At 58.9% G+C, this 12,539-nt stretch overlaps 1 long non-coding RNA gene across 1 annotated transcript; it reads left to right on the top strand.

The window, feature by feature from the left end:
- The first annotated feature begins 4,723 nt into the window (after positions 1-4,723).
- Positions 4,724-12,435, top strand: LOC123845264 (uncharacterized). Its single transcript, XR_006791015.3, has 4 exons — positions 4,724-4,857; positions 7,391-7,490; positions 8,259-8,385; positions 11,485-12,435. It is a non-coding gene; the product is annotated as an uncharacterized LOC123845264 (long non-coding RNA).
- The last annotated feature ends 104 nt before the right edge of the window (positions 12,436-12,539 follow it).

Genomic DNA, 12,539 nt, shown 5'->3' with positions numbered 1-12,539 from the left:
CCCGACAGGGTGTCTCTGGGCCAGGGATGCCCGGTGTGTCCCGGGAAGGCCAGGGAAACCGAGAGGCTGGCCCTGGGCCCTTCCCTCCAAGCATCCCCACTCCAGGGGCGGGCCCGGGGTTTCCACACTTGCCATCCCCCCTGCCGCGGGTACCGGACAGAGGTCTTCTTGTCTCCCTTGGCCAGGGAGCCCCCACGGCCTGTGGACCCTACCTCTAGAATCTCTCTCCATCCTGAGGAACTGCTGGAGCCCCCGAGCCAGTCTCCCTGCCTCCACCCTTGCCTCTGTGACCCTTTCTCCTGCCGTCTTTCCAAAATGTAAACCTTGGCATGCTTCCACAAGACTTCAAACTAACGGTGGGGCCCCACAGTACTGAGGAGAAAGTCCAAACTCCGGGGCCTGGGTTGTGAAGGCCCTTGGGGCCCTGGGCATCCGGTCCTGCCCTCTTGATCCCAGCAGTCCTGACCTCTCTGTGCCTCAAGACGAATCTGCCTGAACTTGGCACATGCTCTGCCCCCTGACCAACCCCTCCTCATCCTCCTGGTGCAGCTGAAAGTACCACTGAGGTTGGGCTGGGTGTCCCCGCGAAGCCCCCAGCATCTCTTGTCACACAGTGCCACGGTCCGTGGGCGCCTCTGTCTCGGCCCCCGATTAGGGGACCTCCTTGAGGGGAGGCTGGATGGGCCCCCCCTCCCCACACACAGGCGCACGCACACACACGCACACACACGCGCACAGAGTGCGTGGAGCAGGGCCAGGCCAGGGCTCCACCCACAGTTGAACGAGCAGCTCCTGAACCAGCTCCCTCAAAGTGCTCAGCCTCTCTGCTTTTTCCACACACCCACTCTCCACCCCGCACCCTCACGCCTCCCTTCGGAGGAGCTCTGGCTGGGCAGCTCGCTAGCTAGGCCGCCTCCACACCCAGCCCCGCGGCTCCCGGCTCCCCTTTACAGAGCCCTCGGGTGTCAGGGCCTGCCCTAGCTTCTTTCCATTCTTTGGCTACTTTGATTCCAAGCCGGAGCTAACCAAAGAGGGGGGCCCAAGAACCTGACCTGTCTGATGGCTCAGCCCCATCTCTGCAGGAGCTAATAATTCAGTAGTCACCTGTTAAAGGACGTGGGGTGCACGCTAGGCCCTCACTACATGTGTATTGCGGAAGGAACAGTATAACTGCCTACCTTTATAGCTCGATCACTAGGGAAACATCACCCCAGGCAGCCCTGGGAGGCGGACACAGCGGGGTCACTATTCTCACTTTATGGAGGACTCTGTCCAAGTGAGCCGGAGGGACCTGCTCCCCGTGGCGCACGGTGGTGACTCAGGGCCAGGCAGCCGCCGGGTGCTGTGCTGTTGTGGGGCAGGGGGCCTGGGGGCAGGGTGCTTTAGAGTGTTCAGGGGTCGGGACTGGGGGGGACCCTTCCATCCAGTGGTCTCAAGCCTCACTGGGCGTCACAATCACTCGGGAGAGGGGGCTTTCAAAACCACCAAGCCCCAAGTCTCAGATATTTTGACTCCGTGCTTGGTGCGGGGTGGGACCCAGGCATTTTTAGCCTGCCATCGTACAGATGAGGAAGCTGAGGTCTGGAGTGGGGATATGATAACAACGGCTAACACTGTGCTCGCAGCTCCAGGCCCTGCTCTAAGTGGCATGGGTCCGCTATCCACCCGCTCCTCAGCATTATCCTTCGAGGGAGGGATGGTTATTATCAGCTCCATTTTATTTTATTTTATTTTATTTTATTCTATTCTATTTTTTAAAGATTTTCTTTTGGGGGCGCCTGGGTGGCTCAGTCAGTTAAGTGTCTGACTTCAGCTCGGGTCATGATCCCGGGGTCCTGGGATCGAGCCCCCATCGGGCTCCCTGCTCAGCGGGGAGCCTGCTTCTCCCTCTCCCTCTGCCCTTCCACCACCCCACCCCCCCTGCTTGTGCTCTCTCTCTCTCAAATAAATAAAATCTTTTTTTAAAATAAAAAAACTAAAAAATAAAAAGATTTTATTTTTAAGTAATCTCTACACCCAAAGTGGGGCTTGAACTCATGACCCCGAGATCAAGAGTTGCATACTCTACCGACTTGCCAGCCAGGTGCCCCATCAGCTCCATTTTGAAGGTAAGAAAACAAAGTACAATGGGTCCAAGGTCACATGGTAAGTGGTGGAGCTAGAATTCAAACCCCAGAGACCTGGCTTCCAAGCCCATACCTCCAACATTGACCCCATAGCTGTCTACCCCAAAGTCACACAGAAGCCAGGGGTGGTTCCAGGCCCAGATCCCACATCTCCTCTGGGCAGAAAAATCAGATAGCCCCTGAGAGTGGGGAAACAGGCCAGATAAGCCACAGTCCAGATGAGAGACCTTGAAGCTCCTGGCCCTAGGCTCACAGGGGCAGAAGGCGCTGGCATGGGGCAACTTCCCTAGGGGGCCGCCTGCCTCCCTCCCTTCCAGAAGGGGAGCCCTGACCAATCCCTGCTGAGGTGTCACCCTCCCTGTGCTAAGCGATGCAGCCTCCTAATTGCTGATCACAAGGAGGCAATTAAGTCCAATTAGGGAGGGAGAGCTAATTAGTGCTCAGCTTCCCACAGCCTCTGGGCACCCTCCGGGGTCTGCAGCAACCTGCTGTCCACACACACACCCCCCATCCCCAAGGGAGGGGATTGCTGTTCCTATCGAACACAGCAAAAATTCATACTCCTTCCTTGCTCTCCCGAGGGTCAAGGATCAGCACCTGGCTTCTCCCTGACCTCTGCACCGCAGGGCAGCTCTGTTTCCCAGTCCCACAGGACATGACTTGCCTTCCCCGGCAGCCAAGAACATTCATGTCACCCTGTAATTCATATGTACTTGCCTGCCCTCTTATCCATCCTCCCTGCAACCCTGGAGGTGGGTTAGCTCTGGGGCTCAGAGAGGGTAAGTGATGTGCCTGAGATCACACAGTCCTCATTGACCCCAGACAAGCCCTGACAAATGTGGTCTTTCTAATGATCTCACCTCCACCATTCCTGAGGTCACATGGTAGACAGGTGGGGCATGAATTGTGCACATTCTTCCCACGTGCTACACCACACTCGGTTATTCCAGCTCATCTGCTCTCTCCCTCTGTTCATTCATCCACCCGACTCCATTCTGAGAACCCAGTGCCAAATTCAAGAATATTCTTCCTGGGATCACAGAATGTAGAGTCAGGTGTTAGGGGATCTAGTTTTCTCTTCCACTAATTCACTCTGTGACCTTGGAAAACTTGCTCTCCTTCTACGGGCTTTGGTTTTCTTTGTGCAAGATGAGAGGAGGACTGGATTAAAGAGTCCCAAGGCCCTTCCCACATCTGTCCCTTCTGCTGCGGGGGAAGAGATGGGGAAGGGCTGGGTTTCCCTCTTGCGTGCCATCACCAAGGGCCTGGGGGTGGGAGGGGATACCCCTTTCATACTGAATTTGTGGGGGCCCCGTGGCTTATCAAGAACAAAATTGTCCTGCCAGCAGCAGAGAGACGAGAACTCCCAGGCTCTAGCAGGGGCCGAGAGTGGGGAATGAGGGGCAGATATGATGAACCGCCCCCAACACACACGCACTCTCTTCTGCCCCCAGGACCAGGGGACAGGGAAAGTGATGGGGGATGCGGCTGGACTACTTTCTTGGGCTTGGAGGAGAGGGAGGGAGGCTGATGCCCCATCTCTGGCCCACATCAGGCCAGGCACTGTGCCAGCCTCCCTCCTTGTCCGTGCTAGGCTCACGTGGGGCAGGGCAGGCAGGAGGCCGAGGATGGAGGGCCCCTTCCCATCTGGTCCTGGGTCTTGGCCGCACCTAACTTCCACACCCCTGTTCTTCTCTTTTTGCTTTCTGGTCTTCACAAGCATGGCTGGAGTCAGACTCGCCTGGGTTCCAATCCTGGCCAGGGCAACTGTCTCCTTTTCTATAAAACGGAGTAACAGTAATTCCAGAGGGCCTTGTGCAAGTGCAGTGAGGAGCAGGGGGTCTGCCCCTTGTTGGGGGGTCGGTGGGGCTCAGTTCCCCACCGGGCATCTGGCAGAGGCTGTTGGCTCTCGGGGGAGCACTCGGCTCTCGGGGGAGCACGTGCTGAGCACTGAGAAGGAGCACCCAGTGCTTCCGAAACCTTCCCCTTCTTGTGGTGAATCACTGCTCACAGGTCTGGGCACCCAGGAGTCCCCAGCCTGCCCCAAACACTACCATTGCCATAGAAACCGGGCCTCCCCGTCCTCTCACTGACTGATTTCACCACAGTGTCCCCCACGGCAGGTCTGGTTCCTGGAGCTCAGCTTCTGACTCACCGCATGGCCTCGTTTCACGGCCGCTCCAGGCTGTGTGCCCAGAGCCCCTCAGCCAGGCCCCTTCCCCAGCAGCCCTCACTCCCTTCCCGCCAAGTTAGGCTGGGCACCCCTATGGAAACATCTGTCCCTGCCAGTCGCCCGAAGACCCATCCGCCCCGCCCAGCGGCACTTCTGCCGGGGCAGGGAGGTGGCCAGGGGCCGAGCCCCGCGGGCGCTGGCGCCACCTGCTGGCCTCGCGACTGGTGGGCGGGCCCCTGCTGGGGGTGTGGGGCTAGTCCTCGCTCCCAGGGCGGCCAGTCCCCCCTCCTTCGTCCGCCCCTTCCCGTGTATTCTGCACCCGCGCCCCAAAGGGCCGGGGCCCTCGCAGAACAAGCGGTGAAACTGCGAGGGGGGCGGGCAGCTCAGGGTGCCAGGGGCCAGAGAACCAGCCCCGCAGCCAGCCCGCAACTCCAGAGCAGGCCTCCCGGAGGAAGGGCAGACGGAGGTGAGACGAACACTTATTAAGCACTTGCTGTGTGCACCGACGCCTGTGAGTTTACACGCCTCTTCCCACTGATCACACAACAGTCCCAACAGGTAATTGCGGCTATGATCTTCATTTTATAGGCGGGGAAACAGGTTCAGAGAGAGAAGGAATTTGCAGAGGGCCGGCAGGTGGTAGGAAGCTGCACCGCCCACCGCCCAGGCTGGAGGACAGCCACGCCCGGCTTTCGCGGGCACAGAAGTGTGTGACAGAGGAGGGGACTGCCCCACGGGAGCCTCCGGCCTGTGACGCTGGAGGAGAGCCGCAAAAGGAGCAGCCAGGGAGGGAGTAAAGAGTTTGGAGAAGGAGGACGGGACCGGCAGGGTCAGAGGTCACACAAGAGAAAAACTGAGACTGGACACAGTGCCCGAGTGGCGGCAGCCCCGGTCAGTGTGGGTGAGAGGGAGGGGGCACAGAAGCCCGGGGACAGCAGAGTAGTCTGCTGTCAGGGCCTGGCCCGGAGGGGTCTGCGAAGGCTGGGGGCTGGGTGTCACTGTCCACACCTTGGGTGCTGGGGATGCAGTGAGAGTGGGGAGCAGCCTGAGCGCCCCCGGGCTCCTGACAGGGGCCCTTGTGCAAGGACGCTGGGGCTAGAGAGTGCTGTGGAGGCGCTGGGGCCCAAGCCCATCGCCCGCGGGGCTGAGCTGCAGGTGGCTCGGCCCCACTAGCCCACCGTCCCCACCAAAGTCAGCCGCGGCGACGGAACTTACACCGTGGGAACCGGCAGTTGCCACAAACCCGGGCTTTGATAAACATGAATGAGCACCTCACCCTTCTACGCTCTCCTGCCCCCACTTTACAGAAGAGGAAACTGAGGCCCAACGATAGAGGCTGACTTCTTCAGTATCATAATGTTCTTCCTTTCATTCACTCAGTCATTCACTCAACAAACCTTTACCAAGTGCCTCCCCTGCACAAGGCTTTGGAGAGACACATTCCAGCCTGGGGGTTCAAGCTCTGCGGCCCCCAGAACACGTAAATGAGCTTTGACAGAGCTCCACGCTGACCAGGTGCTGAAGGAGGGGTCCGCCGGTGTGGTCAGCGTGGGCAGGAAGATGTCCTAGAGGACACGGCTCCTGAGCTCGGCTCTGAAGGGCGAGTCGGGGAAACAGGGCTCGAGGCACAGAGAATAGCAGCCACAAGGGTGCAGGGGCTGGACGGGGCCCGGCAGAAGCACGGGACCCACGGGCACTGGGCACTCTCACGGCTATTGTGTGCAAGTGACCGAGGGGGGTTACGGCGTAGAGGTCCCTTCTGGGCCAGAGGTCACAGCGGTCAGCGCATTACTGCGTTTCTGCTGTGCCTGAGCTCCGGACCGGGTGCCAGAGAGCAGGAGCGGTGCGAGTCCATGCCAAGCCCAGGCAGACAGCACCCCTTTGGAGACCAGCAGAGGGAGGGCCACAAGGGCCCCAGCGTGGGGCTGGCGAGGGGAGGAGAGAGATGGAGCTGGGTGTGGAGGGTGGCAGGTGAGATGGAAAAGCAGAGGGACAAGTTGAATATTTGGTGGGGCTGGCGGGCTGGCGGGGAGTATGAATGAGCATGCCCAGCTTCCAACAGCAGACACTGACTGGGCACCTCCTGTGCGCTGGGCGCTGGGCCTGGAGCTGGGAAACAGGAGTGGGCTAGATCCAGTCCCTGTGCTCAAGGAGAGCCCAGTGGACTGCGGAGACAGAAACGTAAACAGACGGTTATAGTACAAGGTAGTGAACGATAAGGGAGATTTCCCAGGGAAACTGACATTGAACCAGCAGTAGGCAGGCGAAGGGCCAGGGAACCGCAGATGGGGCAGCGCAGGCCGCAGCTGGGTGCTGAGCAGGACAGGGTGTGCTCGAAAGCCCTGAAGGAAGGCCCGGGTGGCTGGAGCGGAGAAGGGGAGGGAGGGCAGAGCCAGTGGGACAGGTGGGCAGGGCCAGAGCAGAAGGGCAGTCTAAACCACACCGAGGAGTTTGGTGTCCAATCTAATGGCATGGGGAGCTAATGCAGGGTTTTCAGAAGGGGAGTTTCATGACCCGATTCGTTTTTAAAACGACCTCTCTGGCCACGGTGTGGAATGGAGCTGCGGGGAGGGGAGGCAGGAGTGGAGGCGGCTGCAGGCCGGGGACGCTGCCAGCTTCATCAGGAGGGTAGCAGCAGGGGCAGGAAGCCGATGGGTTTGGGAAGTGTCCAGAGGTGTAGCCGGGAGGCCTGGCTGATGGGCTGGATGGGAGGAAGTTAGGGGAAGGCAGGAATCATACCGACTCCAGATTCCTGGCTTGAACCACCAGGTGGGTGGGATGCCATCTACCGGAAGCAGGGAGCTGGGGGAGGAGCAGGTCCGGACTGCGGTGGCAGACCCAGTCCTCCCAGCCCAGGGCTCCTGTTTCCTCCTTGGGGGCTGCTGGAGGAAGGCCTGGAGGACGTGGGACAGAGGAAGGGGATGGGGACGGAGGGGAAGGGCTCACCACCTCACACCTTTCTACCCCACATCCGGCTTTCTTTGTCTTCTGGTTTCGGGCTGGGGAGAGGGAGGGGGAGGGGCACCTGGCAGTGACCACCACCACCAGAACTGACATGATGTCCCTGTCTGCTGCCTGTGTCCCCCCACAGAACACCATCACCTGCCCGGTTCAGTGCTGTTCCTCCAGAGCCTACAACAGCAAGTGTTCAGCATAGATTAACTGGACAAGAACAATTAACTCCTTATTAGGTACGTATTACTATCGTCACTCCCCTTCAGACCCAGGTCAGTTGGAGTCAAAGGTCGGTTCCCTTAGCCTGTCCCTTGAACAGTGTCTCCCAGGGACTCGGGAGGGCAGCTGGACATGAAGCCATTTTAAGCAACTGGAGGGGGCTCAGGATGACCGGGGCAGCTGGTGTGACCAGGGGCATGCCCAGCCTCAGCCACCGGGGTTTCCACCTGGAGTCAGGAACAGACTGGCCTCCCGTGTGTGGGTGCCCTGCCCGCAAAGGGCGAGGTGGAAGCTCCAGGTGACCCCCGAGGAGGCAGGGCTGGGCTTAGAGCCCCCGCAGGCGGGGTAGAAACATCTGGGCCCTAGTGTCCAGTCTGGACTGGAGCCGCTCCCAGCAGTCGGCCTGCAGCGCCACCTCGTGGTCGAGGCTCAAAGATGCTGGTCCTCCACCTGAGCCCTGCTCCTCAGGACCCAGGCCAGCTGGCCACCTGCCCCACCAGCAGGCCTCCCTGGGCACCTCTGGCACCAACCTCCAGTGGTCCCTCCAGTCCTCTCCCTTCGTAGTAACTTCACTCATCCTTCAGGGACTCCAGATGCACTCCATCCTGGAAGCCTCTCCAAACTGCTCCAGCTTCAGCAATCACTCCCTGCCTCCAGGCGCTCACTGGGTGTCACCGTTTTCCCTCTGGGGTCCTAAACTAGGCGGTCCGATTCCTCTAGCTCCCAACACCGGAGGGTCCGCTTACCAGCTGTGTGACCTGAGCTAGCTCCTCAACCTCTCTCAGCCGTAGGTCCCTAATGTGAGGCAGAGGTGGCATTTCCAGCCTCACGGAGTTGTGAAGAGGATGAAATGAGATCAAGTCTGTAAAGGCCAACAAGAGAGCCTGGCAGTCAACAGGCACTAGGGAAATGGTGAGTCCTTTTCCACCCCTGTCTCTGACTTCCTCTTCCCTTTTCTAAAAAAGACAGCCTGGTGGAACAGAAAGCATAAGAGAGTTACAGGACCTGGGTTCTCCTTCTCTGTAAAATGAGGCCATTAGGTAACTGATGAACGTGTTCGAATGCTCATTCATTCATTCATGTATTCAAATTCTACTCCACCAATGACATTCTCTGCAACCAGCAGGTGGTTTGCATCTGCTAATTCACCTGTGTCTTACACGTCAGTATCCCCTTTGGTCTCTAGCTGGTGCCTGGCATGGAGAGGGTGCTGGAAAAGTCCCTCCTCGATAACCTAGCAAGGGCATGTTTACGGCCTCCGCCTCCCTGCCCCAAGAGAGCACCCTGCCTGGGCTGGCACCAGCTGCCCCTCCCCCTCCCTCTCCCCAGCCCGAAACCAGAGCTGGCGCCACTGGGTGAGGAATCTGGGGACCAACTGTCACAGCTCCGGTATCACCCGCCTCCCGGACGCCAGGGTCCAGCCCTGAGTCCCAGAGGGGCCCTGTCAGCCAGCTGTCCTGGGGGACCCTGGCTCCACCCCAGCCCCTCTGAGCTGCTCTCCCTAGGGAAATCAGAGAGTGCAGGGGACTCGGTGGGGGTGGGGTGCTGGAGTGGGCCCAGGGGAAGGGCAGAGTCGTCTGTCCAGGTCCAAACCTCAGACCAGGCTTCAGACCCCTTGGTGACGGGTCCACAACAGCGGGAGGACCTGTAGTGGCCTCCTCGCTCCTCCATCTCTGTAGCCTCCAAGTCCCACAGACCGTTTGCCCTCACGCCTAATCCTACATGGCCACATTCTCTGGGTCACATAGGCTAGTTTCTGTGTCTTGCTGAGGACAGAGATCAAATCTGATATTTCTTCTGTGTGTCCTACAGAATTTTACTTAATACATTCTCATTGGCTGAAATCAATGAGATCGTGTGTTTCAGCAGCGGAGAGCAAACGGGCCGCACTCTCGGCAGGAAACACGGTGTTTGTTTATTTATTTATTTTAAAGATTTTATTTATTTATTTGACAGAGAGAGACACAGCGAGAGAGGGAACACAAGCAGGGCGAGTGGGAGAGGGAGAAGCAGGCCTCCCGCGGAGCAGGGAGCCCGAGGCAGGGCTCGATCCCAGGACCCCGGGATCACGACCTGAGCCGAAGGCAGACGCTTAATGACTGAGCCCCCCAGGCGCCCCAGGAAACACAGTGTTTAGATAGCTGAGTGGACTTCCCCTAGGGAGGGGTATTCAGACAAGAAAAGGGAGACCCTGAAACACATAGGAGAGGAGGCCCCGCTGCCTCGGACAGATGGAGCGGAGGGGGAGACGCTAGGATGCCCTCCGTTAGGGCCAGCCAGCGCTGTGGGCAGCTCCCTAGGGGGTCTATGCTAGGCGTGTGCCCCATCCTTGGTACTTGCATAGATGATGATATCTGCTCAGGAAAGAGAAGGGACACAGCTCCACGCACAGACAAGCACAGTCCGGGTCACCCACCCCGTTCCTGTCCTGCAGCCTCCACACGAACCCTGTGTTCTGTGTTCGTGCCCGTGTGGACATGCAGACAAGCACACTTGCACACAGATACACCTGCGTGTAGACACACACTGCACATAGAGCCGACGCAACAACTCCACGGGGTCCTTTGTTCCTTGGGCCTGAGGCTAGGAGGCCGGCCCGCGTGCGCACTCACACGCCAGACAGACAGAGTTTGCCTGCATTCCAGTCCTCAACAGGAATTATTTTTGGAATTACATGCTAGTTGTTTGGGATCATCTTTTCCCTGCAAGGCCAGATCTAGAACTGGCTTCCAGTGACCCATGGTGGGTCGGGGTCTCCTCCAGTGCCTGAGAGAATGAACGAATGAAAATGAATTATCGAGGACCACAATCTAGCTAAAGTCCTGCAAGGAGAGAGCAACCAGGGCCAGAGCACTAACACTGACTGAAGGCCTAAGAGGAGACAGGCACTGTGCTAGGGACTTAGTTTTCCATTTCAGAGGTGAGGAAATCGAGGCTCAGCAGGAAATGATTGCCCGAGGGGCAGAACCAGCAAGCAGCATGTATGCCCCCGAGGCCTGCTTCTGTCTCAGACAGCATGAGGCTTCGAATGTGCAGTTAGGTCAACACGCCCTTACTGAGCTTCAGTTCTGGGCAGGGCTGTGTGCTCGGCACTGGGAGGCTGGGGTGGAGGATGAGGACAAAGAGGAAAGACAGTCCTGTCCTCTGGGGCCCTGAAGTGGGGAGATACGCCACCCACACACCTTTCTGGTCACAAGGCAGACAGTGAGGGGTGGGGTGGGGTGCGCATAGCCATCTCTTTCCAAGCACAACTGTTTAAGTAAGGCCCTCGGCCTTAATTCCGGATCGGGCAGGCAGATGGGAGGAGGAAGAGGAGGGCCCGTGGGCAGAAACCTAGCTTGGGCAACACAAGTGTCAGCGGAAGAAGGGATCCCCTGAACAAAGGAGGCCATCAGCCTCCGGGGGAGGCAGGGAAGGACTCATGGAAACCCCGTCCCACGGAGCCTGGCTCCTTAAGTGCCCCTCCTGGGCTCCTCTGCCACCTGTCCCCGCCCTGGGGGGACATGCCCCTTACGCTCTGCAGGCACACGCCCACTCGTGCACTCATACACCCCCAGCCTGCCCTCCAGTTGCACACCTTCACGTTCGCCTCTCCCACCTTGGGTATTTGGAGCCTTAGCGGGACCCCAAGGATGGACATGGTGCATGAACGCAAGCAGGGGGTTGATGTGTCTTTGTTGGATATGGGAGGTGGGTCCAGCAGGGACCTCAGCCTCCCTATCCTACTCCTTAATCTACCCCTTCCCATTCAGCAGCTGTCTCCCTCCCCACTCACACACACTTGTTTCTGTCCTTTGTTTTCCACCCTGGCCAAATCCCCAAGGCTTCTTTGGTCATTAACCTCCCGCTTTAATTAGCTTAGTGGGGAGGAAAGGGGAAGCAGGGCAAATTCAGGGGTGGGTGTCAAGGGGGAATCTCATTTTGGTGGGGACAGGAAGGCTAAGACCAGCTGGTGACAAAAATGCCTGGCTCACAATAAGTCCTATGCAACTGTTTGCTATTTCTCTTAAGGTGAAAACCAGTCACCTGGGCCACAGAGGAGGAGCCTCCCCCTGCAAGAGCCCCAGGCCCCGGTGGCACGGTCCCCCCAGGCCGTGCTCCTGGGGCAGAAGGACGGGTGACAAGAGCCCACCTCTCCACCCCCTCTCCCACTCAAGCCATAAAGCTTGTTGTTAATGTTACGTGGACCCCCCCATCCAAGGGGCACCCCTGCCCCACTCTGGGGCCCTCCACAGGTTCCTCGCCGGGGCTCCCCTCCCCTAGACCTTCTGCTGAGCAGCAGCCCTGCAGTGTGCCGACCCCTCCTGAGGCCCCCACCCTCCCACTGGCGCTCAAACCCACTCTTTCCAAGCACCGACTTAGTGAGCTGGGCTTTGCCGCTCAGCGGTCACGACCTCACAGTGCGGGCTCTGTGAGGCCACCCCCTCTGCTGCCCGCCTCCAAGCAGGACTTTACCTCACAAACCAGGTCAGATGTTTGGTTTCCAAGGCACTCCAGAAAAGGACACCTGGCCACAGCAGTTCACCCACCCATTCTTACACAATTATTTTGGGAAGTTCTTCTCAAAGCCCAACCCCGAGGCCTCAAGCTGCAGTGCCATCCTCTCTGGTCTTGGGAAAGACCCGGGCATAAAAAGGGTGACGAAGGAAAGGCTGGAGATGCGGGGGAAGGGGAGGAGAGGAGGCTCATTACACTCCGACTTCCCCGAACTCCCTCTAGAAGCACCCGACTGCCCAACTCACGCCTTAAAAACTTACTTTTACTTTCACCCAATGTTCAGAGTCAAAGGAGCTGCATTAACGGGTTTTCAGTGGGGGGAGAGGTGGGTGAGGCCAAGGGGAATGATGGTGGAGGCCGGAGAACAGACAACCCCACCCCACCCCCAGCCGTGTGCGGGGCCCGGGCCTGAAGGAAGTTTGGGGCCCGAGTCGACCCCGTCTCTCCTCTCTCCTTCTGTCGCGCCCTGAGCTCGGGGTTCTCCCCCCAAACTGTTAAGTGCCATCTTGCCTTTAAGACTCCCCCTGCCTCCCCGCTCCCTGCCCTCCGCTTCCCCCCTCTCCCTCCAC

This window comes from Mirounga angustirostris, unplaced genomic scaffold (genome assembly GCF_029215605.1).
Source record: "Mirounga angustirostris isolate CCGP_5_RB_7025 unplaced genomic scaffold, mMirAng1.0.hap1 SCAF_6, whole genome shotgun sequence".
Lineage (NCBI taxonomy): Eukaryota > Metazoa > Chordata > Mammalia > Carnivora > Phocidae > Mirounga > Mirounga angustirostris.
This window is presented reverse-complemented; position numbering and strand designations above follow the sequence as displayed.